Genomic DNA, 17,813 nt, shown 5'->3' with positions numbered 1-17,813 from the left:
CACATCCACCCCACACATCCACCTCACACATCCACCCCACTCATCCATCCACCCACACATCCACCCCACACATCCACCTCACACATCCACCCCACTCATCCACCCACCTACATATCCACCCACCCACCCATCCACCCACCCACCCATCCATCCAATCATCCACCCCACCCACCCCTACATCTACCCACCCACTCACCCACCCAGCCGTCCACTCCACCCATCCACCTATCCACTCATCCACACATCCACCCCACCTACCCACACATTCACACACACATCCACCCACCCACATATCCATCCATCCACCCCTCCATCTACCCTCCCACCCATCCACACACCTATCCACTCCACCCATCTACCTATCCACCCCCCCACATCCACCCATCCATCCACACATCCACCCCACCCATCCACCCATCTACCTACCCACCCATCCATCTACCCACCCATCCACCCATCCACCCATCCACCCATCCATCCACCCATCCACTCCTCCATCTACCCACTCGCCCACACCTCCTTCAGCATATGGCACCTTCCACAGCACCTCCACTGGTCTCTGAAATTCCACAGGGTAGTTTGCTATGTCTATTGTCTGTTGATATTACATGATAGCATTTTCTCTTCAAATAGAGGATAATTTTCAAAATATTTGGAATAGAACCTTAAAATATTCCATAATCAATTATTTAAAAAATCATTTTTAAAAAAAGGTTGGAAAAATTACTTTATGAAGCCTTAAGAAGCACTGAATATAATTGTAATCCAGGTTTACAATTTAATAATAACAATTAAATAATACAATTTAATAATAGTTCATTTCCAAAATAAAAGTTGTCGTACATGAAACCATGAAATTTCCTAACACTCGATTCCAATACATTTCACTAATTTTCTAAAACAACTCCGAGGAACCAATATTTACAATAGGTGGAATATTCATGAAAAATCTGCCGTCAGGTGTATTTTTGTGTGTCTGTAGTTGTATGTTCAAACCCAGGGGACTACATGGAGGAGGAGAGGAGTCTGTCGGTCTGTCTCAGCAGCAGGACTAGAGTGCAGAGGGGGGCTTTCCAGGGCAGGGGTCTGGAGCAGGAGCAGACGTCGTGTTCCAAGACCCAAAGGGTCCTCAGGACTGAAGTCAACTCTTACCTGCCGTAGAGGAAGGGAGGCTTCCCGGCTTTCATCGTCATCTGCGTCAGAAAGTCCAGCATCCTGGGATGGTCTGCGGGAACACTGCAATGAGAAGGGATGATGGGTTCCTTCAAGGGAAGATGGTGGTTAACTGGCACGACCCGCCCTGGCCCTCGGGGTAGACGTGTGTTTCCAGCCCAATGCCTCACAGCACCAAGGCATCCGTAGCGCTCATCCTAAACCCAGCCTTCTCCGTCTTCATGGAGAACCTTGTCCCCCACTGAGTTCCCTTCTCCTTCCTTTCTTCAAGTCTGTGCTTGGCGTCAGCTGTGCATCAATGTCTCTGATTTCTAAACTGAAAGTGACATCCTTCCCCAGGCCGTGGACTCATCCCCATCCAATGTCCCCTTCCTCACTTTCTCCTGGATTACAGACACAACTTGGTATCTACAAAGACCGCATTTCCCCCTGTTGTGTGTTTTGCACACACCACACCATTCAATTCCCCTTCAATTGTGCAAAAAGACTCCTTGTCATCTGGAGAAAGAACCTCAGCAGTGCTTCTGTGATTCTTGCCTCCATAGAAAGTTCAGTGTGGAAGACGATATCTTCACTGTGACCAGTTTTGCAACAATCGATATTGTATTCTCCTAGTCTCACCAGGGCACTGTGAGGATAGACCTTTGGGGAGTGTGAGGATGGAGTGCTCATCATAGTCTAGACAGAGACATTACTTTGCCCTACGTTGTGCGCCCCAGTTGACATCCTGTGAGTTTTGATTCAGTCCACATATGAGCACTGAATTGGATTTTCTTGTTAAAATGTTCAGCGTAAAAGGCTGAAGTGGGTGGATGATGGTAAACCTGCTCAGCCACGAATGTCGCGCTGTTTTTGAAAACCCAGGGAATGGGTCCTTCTGAAACTAGCTCTGTGTTCCCTCCAGTGTCATTTGGTAATGTCCAGCAACACTGAAAGATCTCACCCAAAATGGGGCTGTGTGCAAGTCCAAGAATTGAAAGTATATTTTGAAAACGAACTAAACAAACAAATTCAAACTGCAAAGAACAAGCTTTACCAGGAGATAGAGATCTTAAAAAAAAACCAAACAGTAATTTTAGAAATGCAAGAAACCACAAACCAGATTAAAAACGCTAACGAAAATATTACAAATAGACTAGATCAAGTAGAAGTCAGAACATCAGATAATGAAGACACAGTTATCAACTTGAAAAGAATATAGTCAACACTGAAAAGATGCTTAAAATTCACGAGCAATCTATCCAAGAGATATGGGATCTGATCAAAAAACCAAATTTGAGGGTCATCGGGATAGAAGAAGGCACAGACGTTCAAACCAAAGGAATGGACAACCTATTAAATGAAATAATCCTAGAAAACTTCCCAGAGATGAAAGATGGAATGGATGGCCAAATCCTGGAAGCCTACAGGACCCCAAACATCCAAAACTGTAATAGACCAACTTCAAGACATATAATTGTGAAGATAGCCAACGTACAGAACAAGGAGAGAATATTAAAAGCTACGAGGGAAAGGAGGCAGATTACATTCAGGGGTAAACCAATTAGGTTAACGACTGATTTTTCATCACAGACTTTGAAAGTGAGAAGATCCTGGAACAATGTATTTCAAACGCTGAAAAATAATGGATTCCAACCAAGAATACTGTATCCAGCAAAATTAAGCTTCAGATTTGACAATGAAATTAAAATCTTTCACGATAAACAAAAGCTAAAAGAATTCGCAGCCATAAAACCAGCACTGCAAAGCATTTTGGGCAAAATTCTACAAGAAGAGGAATGGAACAATAGTGCCCAAAACCAACAGCGGGACGTATCTCAGTAAAGGGGGAGGAAAACAACCAAAAAGTAAAAACTAGCCAAACTAAAATAAATAAATAAATAAACATGACTGGAAGTACAAATCATATTTCAATTGTAACCTTAAATGTTAATGGACTAAACTCACCAATCAAGAGACACAGGCTAGTAACCTGGATCAAAAAAACAAATCCAACAATATGCTGCCTTCAGGAGACTCATATGATAGGAAAAGACATACACAGGCTGAAGGTGAAAGGTTGGGAAAAATCATACCACTCACATGGCCCTCGGAAGCAAGCATGAGTGGCCATACTCATATCGAATAAAATCAACTTCAAACCTAAGTTAATCAAAAGGGATGAAGAAGGGCTCTATATACTGTTAAAAGGAACCATCCACCAATAAGACATAACAATCATCAATTTGTATGCACCAAACAATGGAGCTGCAACGTTCATAAAACAAACTCTCCTCAAGTTCAAGAGTCAAATAGACCACAACACAATAATTATGGGTGACTTCAACACACCGCTCTCACCATTAGACAGATCCTCCAGACAAAAGCTGAATAAAGAAACTATAGAACTCAATGACACAATCAATAACCTAGACTTAACCGACATATATAGAATATATCAACAATCATCAAGTGGATACACGTTCTTCTCAGCAGCACATGGATCTTACTCAAAGATAGACCATATATTATGCCATAAGGCAACGCTTAGTGAATATAAAGGTGTAGAGATAATACCATGCACCATATCTGATCATAATGGAATGAAACTGGAAATCAATGATAAAAGAAGGAAGGAAAAATCCTGCATCACATGGAAAATAAACAATATATTACTGAATGATCATTGGGTTACAGAATACATAAAGGAGGAAATAAAAAAATTCTTAAGAGATAAACGATAATTCAGACACAACATACCGGAATCTATGGGACACAATGAAAGCAGTTTTAAGAGGGAAATTCATTTCCTGGAGTTCATTCCTCAAAAAAAGAAAAAACCAACAAATAAACGAACCCACACTACATCTCAAAACCCTAGAAAAGGAAGAGCAAAACAACAGCAAATGTAGCAGAAGACAAGAAATAATTAAAATCAGAGCGGAAATCAACGAAATTGAAACAAAAAAAACCATTGAAAAAATTGATAAAACTAAAAGTTGGTTCTTTGAAAAAATAAATAAGATCGACAGACCCTTAGCCATGCTAACAAAGAGAAGAAGAGAGAGAACTCAAATTACTAACATACGGGATGAAAAAGGCAATATCACAACAGATGCTACAGAAATACAGAAGATAATTAGAAATTACTTTGAAAACCTATATTCCAATAAAATAGAAGATAGTGAAGACATCGATATATTTCTTAAGTCATATGAGCTGCCCAGATTGAGTCAGGAAGACACACACAATTTAAACAGACCAATAACAAAGGAAGAAATAGAAGAAGCCATCAAAAGACTACCAACCAAGAAAAGCCCTGGACCGGATGGGTATACAGCGGAGTTCTACAAAACCTTCAAAGAAGAATTAATACCAATACTTTTCAAGCTATTTCAGAAAATAGAAAAAGAGGGAGCTCTTCCAAATTCATTCTATGAGGCCAACATCACTCTGATCCCAAAACCAAAGACACTTCAAAGAAAGAAAACTAGAGACCAATATCTCTAATGAACATAGATGCAAAAATTCTCAATAAAATCCTGGTGAATCGAATACAAAAGCATATCAAAAAAAATTGTGCACCATGATCAAGTAGGATTCATCCCTGGGATGCAAGGTTGGTTCAATATACGGAAATCAATAAATGTTATTCACCACATCAATAGACTTAAAGATAAGAACCATATGATCGTCTCAATAGATGCAGAAAAAGCATTCGACAAAGTACAGCATCCTTTTATGTTCAAAACACTAGAAAAACTGGGGATAACAGGAACTTACCTTGACACTGTAAAAGCTATCTATGCTAAGCCTCAGGCTAGCATCATTCTGAATGGACAAAAGTTAAAGGCATTCCCTCTAAAATCTGGAACAAGACAGGGATGCCCTCTCTCACCACTTCTGTTCAACAAAGTTCTCAAAACACTGGCCAGAGCAATTAGACAGACAAAAGAAATTAAAGGCATAAAAATAGGAAAAGAAGAACTTAAAATATCACTATTTGCGGACGATATGATCCTATACCTAGAAAACCCAAAAGGGTCTACAAAGAAACTACTAGAACTAATAAATGAATTCAGCAAAGTGGTAGGATATAAAATCAACACGCATAAATCAAAGGCATTCCTGTATATCAGCAACAAAACTTCTGAAATGGAAATGAGGAAAACCACCCCATTCACAATATCCTCAAAAAAAATAAAATACTTGGGAATCAACCTAACAAAAGAGGTGAAAGATTTATACAATGAAAACTACAGAACCCTAAAGAGAGAGATAGAAGAAGATCTTAGAAGATGGAAAAATGTACCCTGTTCATGGATAGGCAGAACCAACATCATCAAAATGGCGATATTACCCAAAGTTCTCTACAGGTTCAACGCAATGCCAATCAAAATCCCAACGGCATTTCTTGTAGAAATAGATAAAGCAATCATGAAATTCATATGGAAAGACAAAAGACCCAGAATAGCAAAAGCAATTCTAAACAGGAAGAGTGAATCTGGAGGTATAGCGATACCAGAGTTCAAACTGTACTACAGAGCAATAGTAACAAAAACAGCATGGTACTGGTACCAAAACAGGCGGGTGGACCAATGGTATAAAATAGAGGACACAGAGATTAATCCACAAAGTTACAACTATCTTATATTTGATAAAGGGGCTAAAAGCATGCAATGGAGGAAGGATAGCATCTTCAACAAATGGTGCTGGGAAAACTGGAAATCCATATGCAACAAAATGAAACTGAATCCCTTTCTCTCGCCATGCACAAAAGTTAACTCAAAATAGATCAAGGAGCTAGATATCAAATCAGAGACTCTGCGTCTGATAGAAGAAAAAGTTGGCTACGATCTACATATTGTGGGGTCGGGCTCCAAATTCCTTAATAGGACGCCCATAGCCCAAGAGTTAATAACAAGAATCAACAAATGGGACTTACTTAAACTAAAAAGTTTTTTCTCAGCAAAAGAAACAATAAGAGAGATAAACAGGGAGCCTACATCCTGGGAACAAATTTTTACTCCTCACACCTCAGATAGAGCCCTAATATCCAGAGTATACAAAGAACTCAAAAAATTAAACAATAAGATAACAAACAACCCTATCAACAAATGGGCCAAGGACCTGAACAGACACTTCTCAGAGGAGGACATACAATCAATCCATAAGTACATGAAAAAATGCTCACCATTGCTAGCAGTCAGAGAAATGCAAATCAAAACCACCCTAAGATACCATCTCACTCCAGTAAGATTGGAAGCCATTATGAAGTCAAGCAACAACAAATGCTGGAGAGGATGTGGAGAAAAGGGTACACTTGTACATTGCTGGTGGGACTGCAAATTGGTGTGGCCAATATGGAAAGCAGTATGGAGATTCCTGGGAAAGCTGGGAATGGAACCACCATTTGACCCAGCTATCGCCCTTCTTGGTCTATTCCCTGAGGACCTTAAAAGAGCATACTATAGGGATACGGCCACATCAATGATCATAGCAGCACAATTCACAATAGCTAGACTTTGGAATCAACCTAGATGCCCTTCAATAGATGAATGGATTAAAAAACTGTGGCATTTATACACAATGGAGTATTACGCAGCACTAAAAAACGACAAAATCATGGATTTTGCAGGGAAATGGATGGCATTAGAGCAGATTATGCTAAGTGAAGCTAGCCAATCCTTAAAAAACAAATGCCAAATGTCTTCTTTGATATAAAGAGAGAAACTAAGATCAGAACGGGGAAGAAGAGCATGAGGAAAAGATTAACATTAAACAGAGACAAGTGGAGGGAGAGAAAGGGAGAGAGAAGGGAAACTGTATGGAATTGGAAGGAGACCCTCATTGTTACACAAAATCACATATAAGAGTTTGTGAGGGGAAAGGGGAAAAAAAAACAAGGGAGAGAATTAAACAACAGCAGATGGGGTAGAGAGGGAAGATGAGAGGGAAGGGGAGGGGGGATAGTAGGGGATAGGAAGGGTAGCAGAATACAACAGTCATTAATATGGTATTATGTAAAAATGTGGATGTGTAACCGATGTGATTCTGCAACTTGTATTTGGGGTAAAAAATGGGAGTTCATAACCCACTTGAATCAAATGTATGGAAGATGATATGTCATGAGCTTTGTAATGTTTTGAACAACCAATAAAACAACAACAACAACAACAATAAAAAACAAAAAACAAAAAAAACCAAAAAACCAAAATGGGGCTGTGTGGTTTCTCTGCCACTGACTGTTTCCTTCCTGCATGAAAGTCTGAGAGGTACCATTACAACCTGAACCTTCCATCCTGGGATCTTTCTGGTCACTGATAATCACAAACAGGTTCAGATGTGCAAAAAAGTCTGCATAGGTTTCTAAAAGATCTTCTTTCAAGAATAAATGTTGGAAGAACTACTTAGTAAGGTCCATTCTGAGCCTACTGTGACAAGAGGTGCACGATAACACTCTTGTGCTCCTCACTGACCCTGCCTCCCGTCATGGTCTCTATCGACATGTCAATCCCAAAGGTCAGCATCACTTGTCCCATTGGACATGGAAGAATGCAGCGATTCTGTGGCATCTGGGTGCTTTAGGCTATTTCCTGAACTGCTGTGTGTCAAGACTGAGGCAGATCCAGAAGAATCTATTAAGCGCTTTGGGGATGAGCCACTCTGATGGAATTCATCACATCGTGGAACGCGTCTTCACTGAATTTGGAGACAAGGCGACATGACTTGGAGAAGTCAGACTGCTACTAGGTGGTGAATGCCCACTGCCTGTGCCATTTGGTGTTGGAGTCTGATGATGTCCCCAGGTAGCTGACCCAGGTCCCACGGGTAAGGAAGACGCACGCTGCTCTGACTTACTGGTCCTGGAGGTCAGGCAGTCTGGGAAGGCCTTGTGCTGACCCCAGGTCCCCAGGGACTGGGTTGATACGTTGCGTCTACCGGATTCAGCGCACTAATGATTCCCTCTGCGCCCTTCTCCGCGTCACTGTGTTCCTCTCAACCTGCAGCAGCCGGCGCAGTGTTAATAGATCCTACCCGGCTCTGTTGTCTCCTCAGGAGTCTCAATTCTCTTTCTCTGCTCATCATCTCTGCTCATCAGTTTTGAAGCTTGTCGTCAAAAAGCTTTAGTGGTTCTCTCAAGAATCATAGGTAAGCATCTGCCTGTGGGTTTCTTGTCAAAGTCTGGGACACTAGAACAAACCCTGAATCCAAACCCCCAGAGGGCGTGAGAAGGAGGGGGGCGGGGAGCATGACATTGGCGCCTCCTGCCTTTGCCAGGGCAGGCCGCAGCGACCCCGGGGACTCAGGGGTGGGGACCAGCCCCTCTCCCAGACCCTCAGGGTCTACTCGCAAGTGGCCAGCCAGAAAGCCATCCGCTGAGGCCCTTGGTGCCTCCTGGGGCAGCAGCGGGGCTGCTCCTGATCACACCCTCTTCTACTCCCTCGATCCTCGATCCTCGGGGCGCAGGGGGCCCAGCCAGAGGCTCAGCTGGTATCCTGGGGCCTTAAAATTCTTATTATTTGAAAAAGTGAATCCTTGAGTAGCACACTTTATATAGTGTCTAAGAGCAGGCCTAGCCAAAGTGCTCATTTCAAAACATTCCCACTTCTCTTGGTAGAAAACACACATAAGCTAATCAGAGAAGATAGAACTTGCCCACAGCTCCATTGTCAAGAGAGCTGCTCCACATGTAACGTGCGACAGACTCCAGGCCCCCGTCTTTCCTGATCCTTGCTGCAGTAGGTTCCTGTGCATGTGCTCACACACCTGAGCATGTACATTCACACACACACTTAGAATACTGTTTTGTGATTTTTGCTTAATAACATACTATTATATCTCCCTATGTCAAAAACGATTTTTCTGTCACATTTCTTGTAGAGTTTGCTTTTGTATCGTCAACATGTCTGTGGAAAACCCCCAGAAGATTCAGAAGTTTTATAAAGTAAATTAAAACACGCCTTGCTTGGTTATGTAGGCATGACCCTCAGTACTGAATAGTGCTTATTTCACCTCATAACTGGAGCATGATTCTCCAAAAATTGCTGCTGTTGAGTATCAAAAGGGTTTTCATTTTTTAAATTAAAATGAATGATGGGATTGACAGTCTTGTGGCTAAATCTTTGCATACATCTTAAATTATTTCTTGAAACCCAGTTCTCAAGTGTGAAGCTGTAGCGTCTAAGAGCAGGCCTAGCCAAAGTGCTTATTTCAAAACATTCCAAACTTCCTTTATCCAATATTCCCTCTGAACTCTCCCCCACCTCTGCTGGGGAGCGAGCCCAGGGCTTCCCCTTGCCAGACAGATGCTCCTGAGCTACATTCCTGCCCAAATCGTGTAATTCCTGCAGTTTGCCCGCCTACGTCCTCAGAGTCGTACCCGCACACCTGCATCGGGCCACTGGCGCCTTTGAAAAGACATCTTACTTCACCTTCTCTGATCACAGAAGCTCCGTAAGTGCCCCTGTGCCCTGCCGCCGTCCTGTGCTCTGGGCCAGGTGGTGCAGGCATGTGGCCGGGCCGGGGGCCAGAGTCTGGGCAGACCTGTCCACCAGATACCTCCATCTCCGGCTGTCTCCGAGAAGCTTTTCCTTCCGCAAGTGCAGGTGAGTCGGACACCACCGTCCTGTTTCAGTTCCTGCATCGCCCCCTGTGCACCTTGGCCTTCCTGGTTCCATCCCAAGGTGGCAAGGTTTGAAATGCAGGGCAGTGGAGGGCCATGGCTAACTAGGCACAGCAAGGGGGTGGCTTACTTGAGTGGGGGTGGCATTCGGGCTGGGCCCTGCCCAGGAGCCCCGCTGGGATCCAGCTGAGGAGGTGGGATGGGGGGTGGGATCCAGCAGAGGGGGTTGGAATCCAGCAGAAGGAGGTGGGATCCAGCAGAGAAGGATGGGATCCAGCAGAGAAGGATGGGATCCAGCAGAGGGGGTTGGAATCCAGCAGAGGGTATAGGATCCAGCAGAGGAAAGTGGGATCCAGCAGTGGGGGTGGGATCCAGCAGTGGGAGTGGGATCCAGCAGAGAAGGATGAGATCCACCAGAGGGAGATGGGATCCAGCAGAGGGGGTGAAATCCAACAGAGGGAGATGGGATCCAGCAGAGAAGGGTGTGAGATCCAGCAGTGGGGGTGGGATCCAGCAGTGGGGGTGGGATCTAGCAGAGGGGGTGGGAATCAGCAGAGGGGTGGGATCCAGCAGAGGGGGTGGGATCTAGCAGAGGGGGTGGGAATCAGCAGAGGGGTGGGATCCAGCAGAGGGAGGTGGAATCCAGCAGAGGGGGTGGGATCCAGCAGAGGGAGGTGGTATTCAGCAGGGGGTGGGATCCAGCAGGGGGTGGGATCCAGCAGAGGGGGTGGGATCCAGCAGAGGGAGGTGGTATTCAGCAGGGGGTGGGATCCAGCAGAGGGGGTGGGATCCAGCAGGGGCGTGGGATCCAGGGAGCTGAATCACTGCTCATGGGGCAGGTGGGCAGAGGAGTGTTTGCAGCAGAGGTGAGTCCTGTGGAGAAGCTGGTGCCAACTGTGCTCTCCATGCACCCTCATCAGGAGGACCCTAAAGTGCTAGGATGGGATGTCAGACTCGGGCGTGTTGAAGGGACTGGTAAGTTAGGGACAGTGGGAAACCTTCCCCATCAGAGCAGAGAGGGACGATGACCCAATGACCCGTCCGCTGGCTGGAGGGTGTTCCTGGAGAACTGAAGGCCGTCTCTCCTGGGTACGACTCTGGGGGCAGGAGGAGCACCCACTCGGGTGTTGGCTGGGGTGTGGTGTGTCTCCTCGTTTTGCTTCCTGGCTCGGGCTGTTTAGTGGCTCTTGGTTTGGGGTACACAGTGGATCATCTGGGAATTTTGTTAACAGCCCAGGCAAAGCAGACTCCCTGGGGTGAGATCTGGCCTCTGAGCAGCTGAGGCTGGGGATCTGCTCTACCAAGTGTGTATGTCCAGCAAAGGTGTCTGTCATCTGAGTTTGAGGGGAAGAGTCTCCAGCTTTGTTACTAAACACAAAATGTAGAACTACAAAAAAAAAAAGTCACCCCTGCACGGGGTCGAAGTCTTGGCCCAGATGGGTAAAGTGGTGACGTTCTGGGTATTTGAGGGGCATGTCCTGGGTCCGGCTTTTCTCCGCTGCTGTCAACCTCTTCCTTTCCTCAGGGCAGAGCCACCTCCTACTGTGTCGGGGGACCCTCATTGCGAGTCACGTCTGACTCCCCTGTGCCTACCCATGCCGGCCTGGAGCAAGGTCTCAATGCCCTACTTTCTTGGCTGGGAGCGTCTCACTCTTAGGCATGATTTGTTATAGCCTCAACACTTGCAAATTCTGGTTCTAAGATTCTGTGCAGCGGGTCCCTGTCTTCGATGTCGATCCACTGGGGACTGACTTTTGAGTCCCTTCCCCACATGGTCGACCCCTGGAAATGGTTGAAGACCAGGGCGTGGGTCAGTTGGGCAGCTGCAGTTCTGGAAGTGACCACTGGGGTCGCCCTGTGGCCTCTCCACTGGTGAGTGAAGATCCCAGGCCCAGAGAGGTCAGGGACCTTGTTCAAGTCCACAAATCAGCCAATTTCATTACCTGAGAGTAGACACAGAGTATTGACGGCAGAAGGATCTGGAATTGAACTGAAATGAGGTTTTGGATCACCTGCGGACTTCAATTACCCAATCCATCTCCTCGCTGCGGGACAGGTGGGCTGGGATGATTGATAATAGAGCTTCTTTCTGAAGTGGGCTTCAGGAGCACTGGCCAGTAGCCTGCTGGTCAATGTCGTGCTGCTGACACGCCGAGACGCGGCCATGGGCTTGGGCGCCCCCACTCCAGCCTGCCGTCTCTGCCGCTGCCTTTCACTCTAGTTCTAAACCTTCATTTGGGGGAGAAGTTTGATAAATTGGAAATTTGAGGCCTGCAAGAAGAGGAAGGAGTGGGATGGAACAGTGACTTCCAGGGGTAACTTGCAGAGCAGGGGTGCTCAGCCATGATGAAGTCAGAATGGTTATTCACGTTCCAAAAATTGTTCTCGGATTTACTAGGGACAACCTGATCATGCTTCTCAGGCCAGGTGCCTTCTTGAGAAGCCAAAGGAGCATGCCCACTGGCATTTATTGAGTGCTTGCTGTTTACAGGCTCCACCCGCCTCCGTCTTCCTCACTCACAGTCTCCTGCAGGACCTGATGGAGAGGACCACGGCCTCAGGGCCTGGCCTGGCTTCTCCTGGCCCTGGGGAGTCCCCTCTGCTCTGGGCCTGGCCTTGCACTGGGGAGGTTCCCCTCCTTCTCTCTCCTCCCCAGAGTGCCCCTCTCACCAGCCTGAGTTGGCACATGCTGTGCTTCTTCTTCCCCCGCCCCCTCCTCTCCCAGGACCCACAGGGCACTCTCAGCAAGTGCTCGGCCAGCCCTGTCCACTACCTCACGTGCCCTGGACCTGCCCACCTGTGGATCCCTTGGTTTTCTCTGGCCTCTCCATGGGCACCCGGGTGCCCCCAGGGCCGCTGCTTCTGCTGACTGGTCTTTGAATAATGAGGCTCGGTGGGTGCACAGGCCCTGTCTGTGGCGTCTCGGCTGCACACTGCTTGGCCTCAGTGGACAGCAATGCCAAGACGTGCTCTGCGCCCACTGCCCACTCGATTTCCACACGGGCGCTGGCAGGACCTGGCTTTGCAGGTGGAGTGGGCCCCGAGGGCCTCTTGCTGAGTGTCCAGTGCCCGGAGTTGCTGGCTGGCTGGTGAGACCGATCGCCGCTCCACACCTGGCACTCACACCTGACACTCCACACCTGGCACTCCACACCTGGCACTCCACACCTGGCACTCCACACCTGGAACTCACACCTGGCACTCCACACTCGGCACTCACACCCGGAACTCACACCTGGCACTCACACCTGGCACTCCACACTCGGCACTCACACCTGGCACTCCACACCTGACACTCACACCTGACACTCCACACCTGGAACTCACACCTGGAACTCCACACTCAGCACTCACACCTGACACTCACACCTGACACTCCACACCTGGAACTCACACCTGGAACTCCACACCCGGAACTCACACCTGACACTCACACCTGACACTCCACACCTGACACTCCACACCTGGCTCTCACACCCGGAACTCACACCTGGCAATCCACACCTGACACTCCACACCTGGCTCTCACACCCGGAACTCACACCTGGCACTCACACCTGGCACTCCACACCTGGCACTCCACACTCAGCACTCACACCTGACAATCCACACCTGACACTCCACACCTGGCACTCACACCTGACACTCCACACCTGGCACTCCACACCTGGCTCTCACACCTGGAACTCACACCTGACACTCACACCTGACACTCCACACCTGACACTCCACACCCGGAACTCACACCTGGCACTCACACCTGACACTCTACACCTGACACTCCACACCTGGCTCATACACCCGGAACTCACACCTGGCACTCACACCTGACACTCCACACCTGACACTCACACCTGACACTCCACACCTGACACTCCACACCTGGCTCATACACCCGGAACTCACACCTGGCACTCACACCTGACACTCCACACCTGACACTCACACCTGACACTCCACACCTGGAACTCACACCTGGAACTCCACACTCGGCACTCACACCTGACACTCCACACCTGACACTCCACACCTGGAATTCACACCTGGAACTCCACACCCGGAACTCACACCTGACACTCACACCTGACACTCCAAACCTGACACTCCACATTTGGCACTCACACCTGACACTCCAAACCTGACACTCAACCCGGAACTCACACCTGACACTCCACACCTGGCTCTCACACCCGGAACTCACACCTGGCACTCACACCTGACACTCCACACCTGGCACTCACACCTGAGACTCCACACCTGACACTCCACACCTGGAACTCACACCTGGAACTCCACACTCGGCACTCACACCTGACACTTCACACCTGACACTCCACACCTGGAACTCACACCTGGAACTCCACACTCGGCACTCACACCTGAGACTCCACACCTGACACTCCACAACTGGAACTCACACCTGGCACTCCACACTCGGCACTCACACCTGACACTTCACACCTGACACTCCACACCTGACACTCCACACCTGGCTCTCACACCTGGAACTCACACCTGGCACTCACAACTGACACTCCACACCTGGCACTCACACCTGAGACTCCACACCTGACACTACACACCTGGAACTTACACCTGGAACTCCACACTCAGCACTCACACCTGACACTTCACACCTGACACTCCACACCTGGAACTCACACCTGGAACTCCACACCTGGCACTCACACCTGGCACTCCACACCTGGCACTCCACACCTGGCACTCCACACCTGACACTCCACACCTGGCACTCCACATTCGGCACTCCATATTCGGCACTCACACCTGACACTCCACACCTGGCACTCACACCTGAAACTCCACATTCGGCACTCCACGCCTGGCACTCACACCTGACACTCCACACCTGGCACTCACACCTGACACTCCACACCTGGCACTCACACCTGAAACTCCACATTCGGCACTCACACCTGACACTTCACACCTGACACTCCACACCTGGCACTCACACCTGGCACTCCACATTCGGCACTCCATATTCGGCACTCACACCTGACACTCCACACCTGGCACTCACACTTGGCACTCACACCTGAAACTCCACATTCGGCACTCCATATTCGGCACTCACACCTGACACTCCACACCTGGCACTCACACCTGACACTCCACACCTGACACTCCACACCTGGAACTCACACCTGGAACTCCACACCTGGCACTCACACCTGGCACTCCACACCTGGCACTCCACACCTGGAACTCACACCTGGCACTCCACACCTGGCACTCCACATTCGGCAGTCCATATTCGGCACTCACACCTGACACTCCACACCTGGCACTCACACCTGAAACTCCACATTCGGCACTCCACGCCTGGCACTCACACCTGACACTCCACACCTGGCACTCACACCTGACACTCCACACCTGGCACTCACACCTGAAACTCCACATTCGGCACTCACACCTGACACTTCACACCTGACACTCCACACCTGGCACTCACACCTGGCACTCCACATTCGGCACTCCATATTCGGCACTCACACCTGACACTCCACACCTGGCACTCACACTTGGCACTCACACCTGAAACTCCACATTCGGCACTCCATATTCGGCACTCACACCTGACACTCCACACCTGGAACTCACACCTGGAACTCCACATTTGGCACTCCATATTCGGCACTCACACCTGACACTCCACACCTGGCACTCACACCTGACACTTCACACCTGACACTCCACACCTGGCACTCACACCTGAAACTCCACATTCGGCACTCACACCTGGCACTCACACCTGACACTCCACACCTGACTCTCCACACCTGGAACTCACACCTGGAACTCCACACTCGGCACTCACACCTGACACTTCACACCTGACACTCCACACCTGGAACTCACACCTGGAACTCCACACTCAGCACTCACACCTGGCACTCCACACCTGGCTCTCACACCTGGCTCTCACACCTGGAACTCACACCTGACACTCCACACCTGACACTCCACACCTGACACTCCACACCTGGAACTCACACCTGGAACTCCACACTCAGCACTCACACCTGACATTTCACACCTGACACTCCACACCTGACACTCCACACCTGGAACTCACACCTGGCACTCACACCTGGCACTCACACCTGGCACTCCACACCTGGAACTCCACACCTGGAACTCACACCTGAAACTCCACACCTGGCACTCACACCTGGCACTCACACCTGGCACTCCACACCTGGCACTCACACCTGGCACTCCATATTCGGCACTCACACCTGACACTCCACACCTGGCACTCACACCTGACACTCCACACCTGCACTCACACCTGACACTCCACATTCGGCACTCCATATTCGGCACTCACACCTGACACTCCACACCTGGCACTCACACCTGACACTCCACACCTGGCACTCACACCTGACACTCCACACCTGGCACTCACACCTGAAACTCCACACCTGGCACTCACACCTGGCACTCACACCTGGCACTCCACATTTGGCACTCACTCCTGACACTCCACACCTGGCACTCACACCTGAAACTCCACACCTGGAACTCCACACCTGGCACTCCACACTCAGCACTCACACTCAGCACTCACACCTGGCACTCACACCTGGCACTCCACATTTGGCACTCACACCTGGCACTCACACCTGGCACTCACACCTGGCACTCCACACTCAGCACTCACACTCGGCACTCACATCTGGCACTCACACCTGGCACTCACACCTGTCACTCCACATTTGGCACTCACACCTGACACTCCACACCTGGTACTCACACCTGAAACTCCACACCTGGCACTCGGGGTTTAGGGAGGATTCTGCTGGGAATAGGGAGTATCCCGCTCCTTGGGTTTAGGGCGGTTCCAGGTTTAAGGTGTACCCTGCTGGGAATAGGGCGTGTCCTGCTGCCTCAGGCGCGCCCGCTCCTTGAGTTCCCGTTGAGTTCTCGCGGGATTCAGAGAGTTTTTTGGGATACAGAGCCCAGTGGAGGTGTGAATTTTGCCCAGAACGTGGATTTCCCCAGAACGTGTGTAGAGTGCCAGTGTGAGTTTGGGAATAAAGAATTGCTGTTTGAATCTACAAGGCTGTGAGTGGCTCATGATTTTGTGCCCAGCCAGACTGCGGCAACAACTGGCACTCACACCTGGAACTCACACCTGGCACTCACACCTGGCACTCACACCTGGCACTCACACCTGGAACTCCACACTTGGCACTCACACCTGGCACTCCACAACTGACACTCCACACCTGGCATTCACACCTGGAACTCACATCTGGCACTCACACCTGGCACTCCACACCTGGCACTCACACCTGGCACTCACACCTGGAACTCACACCTGGCACTCACATCCTGTACTCACACCTGACACTCCACACCTGGCACTCCACACCTGGCACTCACACCTGGAACTCCACAACTGACACTCCACACCTGGCACTCACACCTGACACTCCACACCTGGCACTCACACCTGGAACTCACACCTGGCACTCACACCTGGAACTCACACCTGGCACTCACACCTGGCACTCACATCCTGTACTCACACCTGACACTCCACACCTGACACTCCACACCTGGCACTCCACACCTGGCACTCACACCTGGAACTCCACAACTGACACTCCACACCTGGCACTCACCTCTGGCACTCACACCTGGCACTCCACTCCTGGCACTCCACACCTGGCACTCACACCTGGCACTCCACACCTGGCACTCCACACCTGGCATTCGTACACACACACACAGTACACCCCACTCCCCAACATCCACTCACACCACACCCTGACACCCACACACAGCACAAACACCAACACACTCCACACCCAAACATACACTCACATACCCTACACTTGACACACACACACAAACACTGATACACCCCATGTCATAATACACTCACCCCACACTTGTACACGCACACTTGCACATAGACTGTCACATGTGTGCACACTCAGTGTTCCCTCACACACTCACATTTTACACACCCAAAATCCTGCCACGTCATACATGC

The 17,813-nt window shown here is 49.1% G+C and overlaps 1 pseudogene across 1 annotated transcript in view; it reads right to left on the bottom strand.

The window, feature by feature from the left end:
• Positions 1–1,339: 1,339 nt before the first annotated feature.
• The window catches only part of LOC308643525 (oxysterol-binding protein-related protein 9-like), a 48,464-nt pseudogene continuing 31,990 nt past the window's right edge, over positions 1,340–17,813 (bottom strand). The window contains exons 2-4 of the transcript in view: positions 8,503–8,610; positions 7,357–8,371; positions 1,340–2,127 (exon numbers count right to left, since the gene is read on the bottom strand). The product of the transcript in view is annotated as an oxysterol-binding protein-related protein 9-like (transcript). The remainder of the gene's footprint in view (positions 2,128–7,356; positions 8,372–8,502; positions 8,611–17,813) is intronic.

The sequence above is a fragment of the Spermophilus citellus genome, assembly GCF_964194105.1.
Source record: "Spermophilus citellus genome assembly, chromosome: 3".
NCBI classification, from domain to species: domain Eukaryota; kingdom Metazoa; phylum Chordata; class Mammalia; order Rodentia; family Sciuridae; genus Spermophilus; species Spermophilus citellus.
This window is presented reverse-complemented; position numbering and strand designations above follow the sequence as displayed.